The sequence below is a fragment of the Pteropus vampyrus genome, unplaced genomic scaffold, assembly GCF_000151845.1.
Source record: "Pteropus vampyrus isolate Shadow unplaced genomic scaffold, Pvam_2.0 Scaffold10, whole genome shotgun sequence".
NCBI classification, from domain to species: domain Eukaryota; kingdom Metazoa; phylum Chordata; class Mammalia; order Chiroptera; family Pteropodidae; genus Pteropus; species Pteropus vampyrus.
The window spans coordinates 3,137,957-3,155,253 of record NW_011888791.1 but is presented as its reverse complement, the minus strand read 5'-3'; the positions used below and the strand labels follow the sequence as shown (position 1 = coordinate 3,155,253).

Genomic DNA, 17,297 nt, shown 5'->3' with positions numbered 1-17,297 from the left:
CCTTCTTCCTCCCAGACCATGGAGCATTCACAAAATGGGACACCAGGAAACACCTGTGTAGAGCCGAGGGTGGGGCGGGGGCTGGCGGAACAGAGGTAGGACTTCAATCCCAAACTTCCAATGATTGGCTAACCATCTCTTTCTGGTGACTTGCCTGCCTCCAAACTGATCAAGTCTGCATCCAAACATGGATCTGCTCATCCATCCTTTTCAACTGCTCCCCTGTTACCCTGTCCCAGTACCTGGTACCATCTTCCTGCTCTCTCGGGCTGGGCAGAGGGCAGTTTCCATGAAGGTGTCACTCTGGCATCTGAGCCTCACCCTGATCCCTCTAGAAGCCAATACTGTTCCTGTAACTATTTATCTTTTCGCTTACAGTTAAATAAAATAAAAAGCTCAGTTCTTCAGTTGCACTGGCCACATTTCAAGCCCTCAGTAGCCACTTGTGGCTGGTGGCTACCACATCGGAGGGTGCAAATATAAAACATTTCCACCACGGCAGAACGTTCTATTGGACAGTGCTGCGTCTAGCCTCTCTCAGTCCCAGACTCGGTTCTCAGGACCATTACGTGTGCTGGGACACTACCAGGATGCCCCTCGTCCTTTGTCTGCTTATGGCGACCCCACCCCTTTGTCCAGGTTCAACGTCCCCAGAAAACTTCGTAGCCGTAGCAGTAACCAGCCGACAATGCTCCTGTATCCTTCTTCCTGCCATGCTCTGGGCTCATTCTCACTGCGAGGTCATTGCCCGCTCCAGGACAGGGCTTATGGATTTATTTTTCTTTGTATACATCCCTGTCTTCTGTCTAGCCATCCTTGACCCTTTCTTTGTCCACCCACTATTGTTCTCTCTCTCCTAGCCTGATGGTTTCTCTCTCTCAATCTCTGGTCTGTCTTTAGACTCCTGCGTTTCTTCTCTCTGATTTCCCTCTTCTGTCTCCTCTCCCTCTTTCTCTGCTTTGCTAGAGAGATGCTAATTGCACCTGCAATTACCTAATTGCCATGGCAATTAGCCAGTTGCACTCTATTCTGAAGGTGCAAATGGCAAATTGCAGGCATAAGGAGGTAATTTTAGGCACAAAAATGTGCCCAGAAAATTTAACCTCAGCCCTGGGGGCCAAGGGGAGATAGAGCTGGAGAAGAGTGGGGTCTGGAAAGCTTCTCTCAGCTGAGGGAGGGTCCCAGGGCAGTAGGGTTCAGGCCAGAGGGGGAGACTTTCCCTCTAGGCAATTCACCTAATCTGCAGCACAGAGCAGGGCCAACCTGCCAGCTTTAATTGTAGTGATTTTCATATTATCACTAGTGCTGATGAGGACTAATCACCTGTACTCAGCAAGGTCGTTCAGGTGCTGAGAGGGCAGATGTCTGACCCCCTTTCCAGGCTGGCACAAAAGGATGGACCATAGCCTGCCCTGGGAGGCCACTTCTGTGGTGCAGGATGGTACCCTGGGGTAAGGTGGAGGCTGACATGGCACTCGCTGGCCGTGAGCACTTACCGGACAGTGGTATAGCGCAGCCTGAAGAGTAAATGTGGCTGAATTTCATGGGTGGAGCCCAAGCCTAGTCCTCTTCCACTAGGAGTCAGCATTGCTGGGGGAAGAAATAAGCAAGATATCCACCTCCCATGGGAGACATGTGTCCCAAGAGCAGCCCCCCCCATGTGACCAGCATCCAGGTTAGCCACCTGCTTTGAGATCAGGTGGTTGGTTATAAATCTGGACAGTGGGTATCTGGGGCTTTAGGCTTATGAGGGGACTGTGAGAGGAGATAGGATTATGTTTCCTTGTCCAGAAGCCCGCACTGTACTTCAGACCCTGGGTGTGGCTGGGATGTAGGAGGAGGTTCTGGGATACAAGAGTGTCCATCTGGGGAGATGGGGGTGGGGACATTTAGAGGACAGGCATTGATGCTGACTGGCAAGGCCAGAATGCTCTTTATTCATCATTTGTGTGTATTTGAGGTGGTCCTGGGGGTGCTGGTGGGGACATGGGGGAGATTGTCGTGGCATTGCTTGTAGCCCTGCCTCCTTGAATAACCTTGGATAAGAAAGTACCCAAGACAATAACTGACCCCTGCAATGCGCCAGGAACAGGCCAGGTGTAGCCTTGTGGACACTGTCAATGCTGTGCATTGACTCCCAGTTAGACAGGGAGACAGACAAAGGCGATATTGTGAGCACTGGTCAGGATTCATCCACCAACCGGGAGTTAGTAAATATGTGTTAAACAAAGGAGCGAATAGATGGCCGAACAAATGAACAAGGTGCTGTCTCTCTTTGGGCCTCAGTCTCCCCATCTGTGAAGGAGGAGGCTGAGAAGAAGGAGGAATCTGAGTCCATCCCGATAAGTTCTCTCACTCTCCCCTGTGCAGCTCTCTCCCCACCTTCGCTCTTGCGGTCCCCATGGGGTGTCCTCCCCTCTCTGCTCTACCTGCCAAATCCCCTGTTCTCCAAGGTACCCTTCCTGGCTCTGGGTCAGAGAATTTCGAAGTCTCATTTTTTGGGGCCTTTGCTCTCCGGTTGAGGGGAGGGGATGTATTTTGGATTTGTTTTTTTCTAGTACATTGTCAAACTCTGCAAATGGGGACAGATTGGATGGCTTTTAAAAGTCTAAATCTCTCAGGCCTCTAAGGAGTGAAACTGGGGTACCAGAGACTCCCCCAATCCCATTCTGCTGAGAATGGGGTGGTTTGGGGGCAAGTCCAGAGCTGGCGTTGGAGGGGACTTGCAACCTGAATGGGCGGCAGCCAGCAGCCCCACCTTTCCGCCCATTCCAGTCCCTGTACAGGCTTCTCCGAGTTGGCCTCAAAGGGACACCGGCTGAACACAACAGCCAGTGTCCGAGGCCAGGAGTACAAGATAATTAATTCACCAGAGGGAAGAAAAGCTATAAATAACCCTTGGGAATGGAGGGGGTGGATGGGGGCAGGCTTACTCACCAGCCAGTTTCGCAGAGTCTAGGCTCTGGCAATACAGGTTAATGAGCACAGGCCTCCTAGCCAACATAATAGCAACTAAAAATAAAAAAAGAGGAACGAGTCACTCTCTCTGATGAATCAGAAGCCTCCCGTTTTAATTTCCATGCTGATACTGTAATTTCCCTGTTCCTCTTGCTCCCCCAGGGCTGATGGAAACAGTACCCTCTCCCCCGAAAGGAAAGACAGGTCCTATTTTGGTTTGTTCCCCTCAGGAAGGGGAGGCAGGTGGGCGTGGACAGGGGGGCCAGCTGGAACCCAAGCTGAGGCCAGAGGATCCAGGTTGCCAGAAGGTTGTTGTCATACTCCTCTGTCCGTGGAGATCACTCTGGCCCATCGACTGGGACAGGTGCAGCAAGCTTCTCTGGGGAGCTCAGGTAGCCTATGGGATGCCTTTGTGTCAATTGGAAAAAGGCGCCCCTTCTCTGCAGACACAGCCCATGCTGGGGCATCAGGCTCGGCCAGTGGACCCCAGGGTGAGTTTCAGTCTCACCTGCCTCACTCCGCCCACCTCCATACCCAGCGAGGGTGCCTTTGAGCAGTGCACACACTGCACAACCTTATCTAATGGCCCCACCTGTCTCTCTGGAGGCCAGTCAAGCCCCCCAAAACTCTCCAAGAGAGTAGAACGTTGACGAAAACTAAATGAGGCTCCTTTTCCTCCCTCCTTTCCAACCTCAGCCTCTTCTCTCTAGCATATGTTGGGAAAGGAAAAAGACTGAAATAAACTGGAATGCCCTGTGCAAATCACAGCAACTCTTTCCTAGAGAAAGCAATGGGACTTGGGGACCTGGCACCTGGCTGGCTTAGAAACCGCCCTTAGAAGGTGAACATAGAAACAGCTATAGCCAGAAGGCCAACACTGTGTCAGACTCCAACCAGCTGACCCCTGTCAGCCCTGGCCCCTGCACATGGGCATTTGTTTTGTTTCTGTGTCTTGGTGGCATCTCTGGGAGGAGAGAGGCCTCCTTTTGGACAATGGAGAAGGGAAGTGAGCAAGAGGAGGGGTGCTCCACCTGCCTGCTGGGAAGATGGGGTGATCCCTGGGTGCCCCAGGACTACACCTATCTGGGTGCCTGTTCCATCACACTGTCATTTTTGTGTCATTTTGCATGGTAGACGTCAAGCACAGATTAAAAACCGGTTTTCCTATTACCCACTCACACTAGCTGAAGACTCCCTGCAGAGAAAACTGGCTCTCTCAGATCCTGACCTCACAACCTGTGGAGAAATTCCTTACTCTGTGCTTTTTTCCCCCCAAACCTCCACAGTAAAACTGCTGCCCTCAGCCCAGCCCGGCCCAGCCCAGCCCAGCCCGGCCCAGCCCGGCCCAGCCCAGCACACGTAGGCGCACACACTGGGCACTCCCGCTGCTCCCTGCACGCTCCACCCTACCTGGCTCTCAAGAGCAGGGCTGCTCTAACCCATATGGCCTGGGCCTCGGTTCCCACCACTTCATCTGGAGCAACAGCCCTCTCACAGGGGCTTCCTTGCTGCCCCTCCCCGCGTCTGCTGTCCTTACCGGTGTCATTGGGCCAGGGCCACCAGGTGACTGCTCTTTCACATTCTCTCTCCTCTCTGGGATAAAGGGCAGGTTGTGGGGAGAAAGGGACAGTGAAGGGTGCACTGAGAAAGGAGGCAGAGGAACAGGGCAGCACCATGGTGGCCCACCTGGGGCTCTGGCTCAGCCCAGCTGCCCAGCGTTCAGCATTCCTGCACAGTGGCACCACACCTCAAGTCCTCACTGCCAAAGCTGCAAACGAGTGGGCAACCATGCCCGTCTCCTCTTTCTGTCTCCCTGTGTCCACCACAATTTTTCCTGCCAACTCTGGACCTGTACCTCTTCAAACATCTGTTCAACCCATTAGCCCCTTATCTGCTGCTTCCTCCACCTCTTTCCGTCTTCTGGCTCCTGGCTAACAGCTTCTTCTCTTGAAAACATCCTTTTCTTGACCTGCTTGCCCCTTCTGGCTATTGTCACATACTGGCCTTTTTTTTTTTTTTTCCCACTGCCAAAGCTCTTAAACGGGGATGTTTGCACGGGCTTCCCCATTTCCTTACCTCTCACCTCCCTCGGGCGGGCTTTGGCCCCTGTAGGTCCCCAAGGCTGGCCTCTCTCGGCCATCTCTGACCTCCTTATTGCTAAATCTAGTGGACACTTTGAAATCCACATCCCACACTGCCTGTGGATGGGGCCTGACAGGGCCGACCACTTCCTCTTCCTGACACACTTTCTTGCCCTTGGCTGCTGGACGCCACAGTCTCTCAGCTTTCAACCGCTACTACTCCATCTTGATCACGTGCACATCGTCCTCTTCCTTCTATACATGGTGTCGCTCACTGCTTGCCCTCGTGCACACTCACGTCTTCATGGGCCATCTCTTAGGTGATGATTCCCACATCTTTATCACCTGGGCCTCTCTCTTGGCTCTCAGGTCAGCATTCCACTGCTCCCCAGACACCTCGCCAGGCACCTTCAACTCAGTGGGTCCAAAACGGAGCACATTATCTTCCCTTCCAAACCAAGTCCTCTTCCTCTCCAGTCTGGGCCAAGAATGGGTTCTACTTTCACCTAATTGTGAACGCCAGAAACCAGAGCACAGTCCTGGGCGCTGTCTCCCCTTTATATCTGGATCAACAATCACCTCTGACCCTTTCCCTGCCTGGTGCACGTCTCCTACCCCAGGTGGGGTGCCCTGCCCTCCCCGCGGTAGCTCCAGCCGCCTAGCCAGTCCCTCGCCCTCTGTGTTCTGCTTCCCATAGCACAGCTGGAGTGAGCTTTTTAAAATGCCTACTTGATTCTAACACTCTTCTGCCTGAAAGCTTTCAATAGCTCCCTGTGGCCCTCAGGAATAAATTCAGTGTTCTTGCCGTGTCCTGCCAGGGCCCTAGGACAGGTGTCTCTCTCCTTTGTCCTCACACAGGAACACTGGCCATCCTTGGGGTTCCTTGCTCTCTCAGGGTCTCACCCCACCTATCTTTTCCCCTGGGACACCTAGGACACTTCCTCACTTCTTTGCCTGACTGATGGCTGCTCCATCCACCTTCAGCTCCCAGATCAGCTGTCATTCCCCCAGGTAACCATTCCAGAGCACCTGCCCTCTCTGGGTGTTCCAGGCCAGGTGCTTCTCATAGTCCCATACTGGCTCCCTCCTAACCCTTTCCAGCCTGGAAGGTTAAATGCCCTCTTTCCTCGGCTGTCTCTCCTGGCAACTGGCCCAGAGCCCAGAGCCCAGAGCCCAGAGCCCAGGAATTGCATAAATGTGCTGGAGGAACACATTGCTGAGGGCCAGGGGTCTGAAAAACCTCAGTGCTGCATGCCACATGGCCAGTGGATGGTCACAGTGTGAAACCTGAGACTGAGTTCCCACTTCACCCCATCTAACTTCCCCCATTTACTTCAAGGAGACAACTGGGGAGCATTTATTCCGAGATTTTCCTGAGCACTTGCAGAGTTGGGCCACGGTGTGATCCTGAGGGCCACAACCCTGTCCTCAGGCCATGCCCTGGCTACCTGGGGTCGCTGCCCACACAGCCTGACTCCAAGTCAAAACTAGGTAGGGGCCGAGATGTCCTTGCTCCAGAGTCCTATCTGTTCCCGCCAGGACCTCACTCTTCTCCTGAATCTGCACCACAGGCCGAGTGTCCAGACCTTTTCTCTTCTCTCGGCTCCTGGGTTTGCCAAGCCCTCGGCTAGGCGAAAGTCCCCTGAAGGCAGAGGCCATATCCTCTTTCTTCCTAGTCCCTCAGAGAGCTCAGAACAGTGCAGGGCACAGCGTCAGGTCCTACCCTGCTGGGAAGACAGGTTACATTTAAAGAGAAAACAGCTCCAGTGTCAGGGACTGACCACAAACCTGTTTTCCAGCCGGGCCCTTTGAACAGGCCATGACCCAGCCACCTCGCCCCAGTCTGCTCCTTTCCCAGTGGGCTTGCCGTCTTGAATCATCACCGCGATGAACATCCTCATCTACAAACTGGAAGGAAGAGTGACGGCGCTGTCAGAAAGCTGTCGTAAGGATTCCATGAGGGCGTGTGCAGCGCCTGGCACCCGGCAAGGCTTCAACAGGCATCAGCTCACGGAGTTGTTTTTAATCATTACAGATATTCCCATTAAGAGGACAGACAAGCTGAGACTCTGAGAGCATCTGGACAGTCCGTCTGTGGGAGAAGCACATCCCCCAAGCCCCCAGGGCACTTCTTTTGTCTTCCAAGTTCAAGGGTCTTGTGCAGCTAGGTAATCAAAACCCAAATGAATGTCCCGAGGGGCCAGGAACATCACTCTTGCTCTCTGCTCGCTTGGGGACAAGGCCCTGAGACCCTAACCTTCCTTCCCTGAGATGTCTCTCTCCACCCCAGGCCTGTATGAATCAGAGATGGCCAAATGGTGCCTTGCAAATACGTACAAAGGAGGTGGCAGGGGCCTCTGAGACCTGTCACCGGCTCAATCAATGCCTCTCTCCGCCCTCGAGAGATCAATACAGCTAATGCAGCAATCTGGAGCCTGGAGAGTGTCGCTTGTGGACCTGCTGCTTATTTTCCTCCCACTTTCTCTTAGCACCTCCAACCCTTATTGCTAACCTACACTCCCCCCACCCCAAGTGGCGGCTGGTGTGACTGTTGGCCTCCCTGGAGCCGTGACCCTGGAGGGTGAGTCAAAGGAGGGGGCACTGGGCGCTGTCACCCTTCAGCTGGCTGATGTGGAGGTCTTAATGAATATGAATCGCCTCCTCCTCCGTGGAGCCAGCCCCGTCAGATTCCTTCACACCTCGCTGAGCGCGGAAAGGTTACTCAGAATTAAATGTAAATCACATATTTACTGGTATGAATCAGATCACAGTGTCACTTTCTCACAACAGAGAGTTTAATCACGCTGCAGCCCCAAGGGTTTCTGCTCCCGTGTGGCTGCACCTGAGCTCACAGGAAATCAGCTCACAGCCCTCCGAAGTGGGAGTGAGGGTGGGAGTGCTTCAGAGCCTGGGAAAGGGCAGCGGGCAGCTGGAGACCCAGCACTGGTGTGCACGGCCCTTTGGTGCCCAAGTCACGACGGCCTTTTAATATCACGTCAGTCAGAAATGGCCACCACAGGCTAGGCAGTGCCTTACATGCTGTGGCTATTTAATAAATGTTGAATAATCACAGCAATACCATCTCTAAAAGGCTGGCAGTGACCTCCCTTTCCAGGCTCACATGTGTTAAGGGAGCCAGGAGAAGAAAGGAGAGGGACACGTGAAAGGGTTTCATTGACGCTGATCCCTGTTGAGAGGCTGTGTTCTGGGGGGACCACCTGCTCTGCAGCGGGACTGTGGGCAGTTCACCTAGACTGCAGGTTCTTTGTAAAAGTGGAGAGAGAGTGCAGGTCTTGCGACTCCACTGACATGTTGCATGTGGATGCATTTACCCACAGGAAAGTACTCTGAAAAGGTAAGGAGTAATGACCACGAACGCAGGGCAAAGGCCACCGGACAAGGAATAAAAGGATCCACGTTTCATCCCTGCTTCTCCCACTTCATGGTTACGTGGCCCTTAGAGTATCCTTCATCTTCTCTGAGCTTCAGGTTAACACAAACGAAATAGAAATAATGAGGCCTTTCCTGATGAAGAGAGGCTCCAATGAATGCAAGAGAGACATATCTCTGTGCAAACTATGAAGTGCCGAACACAGCTAGGGAGCACTGTGTGGATTATTCCCTTCAGCCACGGTAGGATGTCGGGGACCTCTGCTTTCCCCAGGATGTTATAGTCTTTTCCCTTCCCAAGACTGCTCATTTGGAGGCCAGTCTCCAGGCTAATAGCAGTGCATTTGGAGAGCTCTTTGCAGTTTGCAAAGCAGCGTGCAAGGTAGGAGCCTGCAGTTTACTTAAGAGGACGCTTTGGCTTTGGGAGTTCCCTGGTGGCTCCAGCTCCTCGCAAGGAGATGTGCTGGAAGAGTTGGTTCTTCTGTCAAACTTTGTGCCAGAGTGCCCTTCCCAGAGCTAAATGGCTGGATTGGACTTTCTTGACTGGAGAATTTCCTAACTGGATTACTATTTCCCGGAAAACTGAGCTCACGTCGTCTGCAAGGAAGCTAGTCCACATTATGTGTGTGTGTGTGTGTGTGTTTACCCCCAGTAACAGATGTCATTTCTTCATGTATCAGGAAGACTCTTTTCACCAATTTTAAGGAACAAAGCTCTCTTGGGCTTAAAGTCAATGAATGTTCTTTTTATAGCCAGTCCCAGTCTTAGAAAACCTCTGCCTTTGTTTATGAGCTCAAGTTAAGGAAATATCCCTTATTTGAAATTCATCTTTTAACCCTTAGCTGGACATGAATAAGAAGTGAAATCATAATTTTAGGGGAAAGAAAGTCTGGACAGTTACCTATTGTGTAACAAATCACCGCAAAACTTAGTGGGATAAAACAAAGCCCGATTTAACTCATAGCTTCTGCAGTCAGGCATTTGGACAGGGCACAGTGGAATGCTCATCTATGCTCCACCATGTCTGGAAGCTCAGCTGGGGAGATTCACATCCTTTGGGAGTGACTTGAGCTGCTGGGAGCTAGAGGCAGCTGGAGGCTTCTTCATTTACCTCTCTGGTGCCTGGGCTGCAATATCTCAAAGTCTGGGCTCACTGGGGAGATCACTTCATAAATTATATATATGTCTAACCACTATGCTGTACACCTGAAACTAATATAAAATAATATTGAATGTCAATTGTAATTGGGAAAGAAAGTCTGAGTTCAGATCATCACAGCACCCCCATGTGGCCTCTCTATGTGGAAGAGGCTTCTCACCACTTGGAGGCTCAGGTTGGGGGGCACATCTGGAGAATCAGTGTTCTAAGAGACCAAGCAAATGTTTCAAGGTATCTTATGACCTAACCTTTGAAGTCATGCAGTATCACTTCTGCCACATTCTATTGGTTATAAGGGGTTACTAAGGCCAGCCCAAATTTAAGGGAGATAAATCAGATTCCATCTCTTGAGGGGGGAGTGGCGAGGTCCCATTGCTGAAGAGCACGTGGGATGGGAGTTACTGTTGCTGCCATATTTGGAAAATACGTTCTGCTACAAGATCTGTTGTTGCGTCTTTAAATTAAACCACTGAGAAATCAATCAACCAATCATGCAATTGCCAAATATATGCTATTTGGCACCTCCCACGTGCAGGCAGAGAACTTAGATTCTATTGCTCATGACTGCAGAGTCCACGTTTATAAAAGGTTTACAAAGTGGGATCCAATCAGGAATCTACTGATGGCAAGAAAGAGAGACCCGATCCAGGCAGCTCAAGAAGAGAAGAGATGTTTATTGTCAGGTCACTCAGATGTCTCATTAAAATCTAAGGATAGAATCCTAAATTCATTTCCAGGAATGAGACTCAACTGGGAAGCCTTCAGTAACAGAAACAGTCTTCACTCTGTCTCCCAGGACCACACAAGGAAATCCGCTTCTCCTGGGCACTCTGTGGACTTCCTTCTCTGCTTTTTAGTTTCCTTTGCTCATTCAGAGTCTCGCTATTTCTCCCTCACAGCTCATGACTTCTTCATGACCCATAATAACCACCATGATTCAAATTCTACCTCTTGACCTTTCAACTATAAGTCTACTGCACTCAGAGTCTCAACCCCCAATCCTGACTAACCCAGACTATCTTTTCTAGACATTTCTTGTAGGTCATGGATGGCTGGCCAGTCTATAAATAAGATACCTTTGCATCGGGTGCCTACCTCTTGGTCCAATTAGGCAAAGGGCACAGGGAATTCCATGGGACAAAACATGAAAACATGGCTGAGGTCTTTCAATGAGATCTATGGGTGAGGCACTATTTCTTAGTGCAAAGTAGGCTATTGTGAACTTCTCTAGTGCTCTCTCACTGACCTATGCGGAAGTTGGAATTGATAAAATAGGGGGAAAATCCTCTTTAATCTGCAAACTGCTGCATGGATGGGGCCAGCATCACACTCAATCTATTCATTTATTTGAGAAATATTTATTGAGCATCTACTAGGTGCCAGATACCATGCTCGGAATTAGGGAGAGAGCCACAAACGAGTTAGACCTGGTTTGGCTCTAGCTCTCCTCCTCATTTCTGTGATCATATATCAAATCATAAGATACAGAGTCTGTGAAAGCCCAAACAGCTTTAAATCTGACTGGCAACACAAGGCATAAACACTAGAGAGTTTAATAAAAACCTATGAGCAAATTAAAGTACACCGAAGTGACATTTTTTACTGATCAGATTGGCAAAGAGTAAACACACACTGAGAGGGGTATGCACAAAATGAACACACTTTAACGTTACCTGTGGGAGTGAGAATTGATACAAACTTCAAATGGGCCATTTGAAAATATCCCTTAAGATTAAAAATGCACCTCTCCTGGGAAGTTGTAATTCCATGTATAGGGAATTATTTGTTGCGGTCCTCTCTGTGATGTCAAATTGCTGGAAATTACCTAAAAGTCTTGTAATAAGAGAATGGTTAAATGGATTATGGTACATCCCTTAAATAGACTCCTAGATGGTTATGAACTACAGCGAGGCACCGCTTCAAGCGTTGCTATGTGAAGATAGCTCAAATACACTATCGAGTTAAACATGTAAAGGGAGAACTGCAAACTACCAATTGTGCTAAAAAATAGTGGGAAGAGGAAAATACACACACACACACACAAACTTGTATATGCTTGTAAAAACACAGAATGTCTCTAGAAGTCACAGAAAATCAAACATAGTGGTTTTCTATTGGAAAGAAAAATAGTGGTAGAAGGGGGGCTGTTTACCAAATACTTTAAAAATATTTTTTAATTTGGGAGTTATTTTAATATTTTATTTATTTAAAAAATTAAATTTTAAAAAGTAACAAAAATAAAATAAAATTTAATATCCTACTAGAGCTTATAAGTTAAAACAGGGTGATTTTCTAAGGTCAAGGGAGGGCTCTGTAGCACATCCAGGCTATGGTCTGAGCTGCCAGTCACTGGGTCCATCTGACCCGGAAGGTCCAATGGTGCTAGAGAGTTCCATGGCAGATATTGGGTATAGTCTGTGGTAAGCACCCATGGAAGAGTTATGGGACAAACCCTTAGGGTTCCAGAGCAAGGCCATTATTCTCATGGCAGAGAAGTCTTGCTCTAAGTAGCACTTGAAATTGTCACAGGACACTGAGTGACTGTGGAACTGCACATGCTCATCATGAGCTGAGTGTTAGATGTACCAAGTTATAAGGTTGGGTAGTTTAGTTACAATGGAAATGGCACATTTGGGACGAAACCCAATTGTGTCCAGCAGGCATGAGAAAATGACACAAGCGTGTGACTCAGACTGTTGCACACACTGCGTTGATTCCTCTCAATGAACACCTATGACTTCACGAGGTGGGGATTCTCTATGATCACCTGATGGAGAAGGAGAAAACTCGGGCTTAGTTCACAGATGGGTCAACACGATGTGTCATTGTGAGCTGAAAACAGACTGTGTGTTGTTATGGATCTGATCTGGACGTCCCGAAGGGACGGTAATGGAAGGAAATACGCGCGGTGGGCAGAGCTGCAGGAAAAGTGACGGGAGGAAAGCATATACAAAGATGCAGTGGTCATGGCCTGGCTGGTTGGTCAAGGGCCAGGAAGGAAGAAAATTGGGAGATCAGGGATGAGACTGTCTGAAGAAAAGATATGTGAAAGGACTTATCAGACTAGCACACAGCAGGCAGGTCTTGGTTCTCACATTAACGTCCACTGCCTGGGAGACACTTACCAATCAGAAGGGCAGGACGATTCATCCTGTGAGTGTCAGCCAGCTCTCTCCCCAGCCACTGGTGGCAAGAATGGAAGCCATGAAGAGCCCCAACAGCAGGGAGGCCATCTCACCAAAGCTCCTCTCATCACTGCTGCTGTGACATACCCAATCTGCCAATCATAAACCATCAATGTGAAACCACTCCGATGGAAGACTAGCCCACCAGTTAATGATGGGTTGATCGCACTGGAGCCTTTTGGTCCCTGCGAAAATAGTGATTTGTCCTTACTGGATGGGGGTTTATGCTCCCTATCCTCAGTACCTTCACCAGCAACACCACACAAAGGCTTATGAAATGCCTCATTTACCTACATAGTTCCCCTCATGTTAATGACTGCCATCGAGGGACCCACCGTATGGGGAAAGAGGTATGACAACAGGCCCGTGTCCATGGGATCCCCTGGTGTTATCACATACACAGTCCCTAGAAGCACGGGCCCATTACAATGGTGAAGAGGCCTGTTAAAGGCTGGGCTTAGTGCCAGCTTGAGGACAACCCGCTGTGGGGTTGGAGTACTGCCTTTCAGATGTGGTCTAAGCACCTAACCAATAAGCAATAAATGGTGCTGTTCTCATTGCTGGACTACCTGGGTCTGGGAGTCAAGGGCTGCAAGTTCATCTGCTATTGCCATCACTCCCAGGGACTCTGGCAGCATTTGTGCTTCCCGTCCCAACAGAACTTAGGCTCTGTGAGGTTGGGGGTCCTTGTCCCAGGCAGTTGACACTTCTGTTGTGGGACTAATATTACTTGAGGCGACACTGTAAGAGTCCCACTGGAATTAAAAGCTGTGACTACCAAATGTCACTTTAAGTCCTCACATCAGTGGGCCAGCAAGCAAGGAAAGGACTTACCATCCTGTCTGAGTAATTTACCTTGATTACTGTGAGGGATAAGGGTTGTTGCTGCCAGTGGGAAAAGGGGTTCTTTGGGGGTGTCTTGGTGCCCCTTTACTAGAAGAAAGGATTTGTAAATGAGCAATTGCAGTGGTAACAGCTCATGAGGACTGCGCAAATTAAGGGCTCAGACCCTTCAGGGATGGTGGCCTGACCCCCTGCCTGGTAAGCAACATAGATCAGTCAAACTGCTGGTAGAGGATGAGAGACATGAAGATTGAACCATGGAGGTGAGATGTGATGAATACACGTTTGGGCCTCAGGGTAGCTAGAGCAGCAGGGAATGTGGCTTGTTTCACTAACCCCTGTGCCTTAAGTCTTCCCAGAGATGGAAAGAGACTCTGTGACTAATTGAACTTGTACTCTCCTCTTGGAGCAAAAAATGAGAACATCCTGTTCTCACAAAAAGCCGAGGCCCCAGATTGCAGTATGGGAATGGGACAGAGTGGGAGGCAGAAGCAGATCTGGTGGTACAGTGGGTGGACGAACAGACCCTTCTGCATGACGTCGGATCCTCTTGACCTCATCCAGTTCCACGGTCTTAGACACTTATTCCTGCCACATTCCCCTTCAGTGGCTAACTCTGTGTGACCGATAAATTAATACAGGCACACTCCACACTCCAGAGCATTTCATCTCTGGTCTGTGCCACACACAGGTCACTCTTGCTATGGGCTCCCCTGGCCACGTCGAAGCCTAAGATCAACAGGACCAACACAGCTTGGAAACATGGAGGAATAAATACCCCAGGGGGCAGTCCTTAAAGCAATGGGATACAGGAACCTCTGGGTAAACGCCCCCTCCTCCCCGCCCCGCCCCCCACCAAACCTCCGCATCCTCCCTGGATGGACTGTTCTAAGATGCAGTCACCATCTAGTCTTTTGAAAGACATTGTCATGAGATAAACCAGTCAATCATGTTTGACACCATTAGGCGGCCTACATTCTCCTGTATTCTTGTATCCTCTTGCTTTTTCTTCTCTCTAGTTTTGCTTATTTCTCTCACTTGTGCATCTCTGGAGTTACACTTATTTAAAAAGCAGTGACACACTAGCCTTCGCCTCAGGCTGTGCTTTCAAGGGAACTTAGGCTAAGGCAAAACGTCAGGCCCTTTTCATCTTTGGCCCAAAGCTACGTGGTCATACCATGATCATTTCTTATTTCTGTATTAGAAAATTCAGCCATTGATCATATAACAAGTAAATCTCGAAGAAGGAACTTGAATCTGGCTCTGACTCCAAGCTTGGCTCATTTCCGGCATTGAGACTGCTGCCTCCAAGTAAGGCTTCATGGAGTGGGTGAGAGGCAGGACTGGGAATGGGGTGTGTTGGGATGGATAAAGAGATGGGCTCACCTTTGAGGAGCCTGTCGGGCTGAGAAGGAGCAGAGGTTGACAGAGCAGTGAGGGTGTGGTGAACATTGGCGAGGTCAACACAGGTATCCTGATCAAGAGTGGCAAAATCAAGGCTCTGAGCTGAGGGTGCTCTGAACAAGAGCATGGTGGCTTTCGTGGAAAGTGAGTGGTCCAAGTCTTAAGGATGAGAGGATGTTTCAAGAGCTGTTTCCTTTATTCCTTATTTCTCAGAGTCACAGAAATGCGGAGAATGAGGGTTGAGACCTGGGACCCACCCCCACCAGGGTTTGCCAGACTATGCTCCTGGGTTCTCTTGTGTCCAAAAGATGTTGACAAATGTGCCATGAAAAGATAGGGTCTTCTTAGAGGCCACTAGGTGCTGCATTACAGTAAAGACACATAAAACACATGCTGGCAAGCAAACAAACAAAAACAGCTTGATTAACTTGAGTCCAACGTTGCCCAAACTTATTAGACCATGTAACCTTAAAAATTTTTTTTTTCTGAGTAACAAATATTTACATCTTGTGGCATGTTCTGTTTTATAGAGTGGTTTATAGAATAGTGTTTGGAAAAACACTGTGATAACTCAATCTCCACATTTGATTGTGGAGGAAAACCAGAGAGGTGACTCAGCTTGTCCAGAGACACACAGCAGGAGCTGGCAGACATCCCAATATCCTGGCCAAGACTCTTTTTCGACCTGGAAAAAATTTCCACTGTGTGATTGTTGCCAAGCTATTAATGAAAATAAGACCTAAATTAGTTTCAGAAAATGAGGTTTTAGCATTGGAAAGTTTTTGACTATTGAAATTGGGACTGCAAATGAGTATATGTGTTAGAAATCAATTAGCAAAAGAAAGAAACCCCACAAATTGCCGCCATTGCAAACCATGGCCCCTCTCGGGGCCTCAGTTTCCTCTTTTGTGAGATGAGGGGGGAGGGCTCAGGCTAGCCAATCACTGAAGTCCTTCCCAGATGTGATGATCCTGTGATTTTAGAGACAAATGTCATATAGCAGAGAGGTCTGGAGACTAGAATGGGGGCAACTCTCAAGGGGGAGACACCAGTTGGCCCAGCATCTGGCCTCTGGCAGGCTTCTCAGATGCCCACTAAGGAAGGCCCTTGTCCCCAGATGCAAAGTGTGCATCTCACATTAGCTTGCAAGGCAGTACTGATTAGTAATTAAACGGCTTAAAAAAAAAAAAGCCATTAGAGCTAATGCCATCAAAATCAGAACCTCAGATGTTGGCTCATAATTATGAGTGTACCTTGAGACCCACAGGAGAGGACATTTACATTTTAACAGGCACACTGCACAGTCATCAGTATCTCCCCTACTCGCCCCTGCTCCCACTATTAGGGGCCCTGCTGCTGAATGCATTTGTTTTCCAGTTTTACTATGATCCTAGAAAAAGCAGGTCACCCTGCAAGAAGGCAATGGAGAGGAGAGAAGAAAGGCTCTTCACTAGACAGGTGTGAGCCCTGACATGCCTAGACGTATTACTGTGGGCAAGTTTCTTAATCGCCGGAGCAAACTCCTTTCGTGCATCATTAAATGGAGGGTAACAATGACCACCTCATAGTGTTGTACTAAGGGTGAAATGAGTCAATGCATTTCTGAATCTAACCCAGAGGTGATGCCTGATAACTGGTAGCAGCTATTAGACCTGGCATCTGGCACTCAGTAGGCACTTGCTCAATGAGACCTGAATTGGACACCTACAGCGTAGCAGGCCCTATGCTGGATGCAGCTGGAGACCAGGGAGGAGAACGTGGGGCTCTGAAGAAGACTCATTCTCCCTGGGCTCATCCAAATTACGGCCTCTCAGGGCAGGACAGTCACAATGCAGTGCTGTGGACTGGGGAAAGAGAGCTTGCAAGCCTGGAAGGACAAGTGGGATTCATAGCACCTGGTTCCTGCTTGGCCTCATCCTGGACGCTTCACACATATTATCTCGTTTAATCCTTGAAACCAGTCTCATTTGCATTCGACAAATGAGGACATCAAGGCTAAGAGAAGCCAACTAGCTTGTTCGGCATCACAACACTAAGAAAGGGAGGAGTCAGTGGTCATCTAGAACGTGTGAGGCCCCACAGCCTCCTGTTTTCATGACACGAGACTGCAAAACAGGCAGGAGCAGTATACACATACATTAATCTGTGGATGTTGGGGCTGCGGTAGCAGAAAGGACAGGTGTCAGGCTCCTGAATGCCAGGCTGATGTGCAGACTTGGCCCAGAAGGTCTAAGTGAGAAGAGTCAGCATCTGATGCTCACTGGACCTCAGAGTCTT

General features: G+C 49.4%; 1 long non-coding RNA gene across 1 annotated transcript; it reads right to left on the bottom strand.

Annotated features, from left to right (window-relative positions):
- On the bottom strand, nt 1-7,494 carry LOC111730435. Its single transcript, XR_002776690.1, has 5 exons — nt 7,377-7,494; nt 6,828-6,947; nt 2,938-3,012; nt 1,497-1,590; nt 1-53 (listed from the first exon to the last, which is right to left on the bottom strand). It is a non-coding gene; the product is annotated as an uncharacterized LOC111730435 (long non-coding RNA).
- Between the last annotated feature and the right edge of the window lie 9,803 nt (nt 7,495-17,297).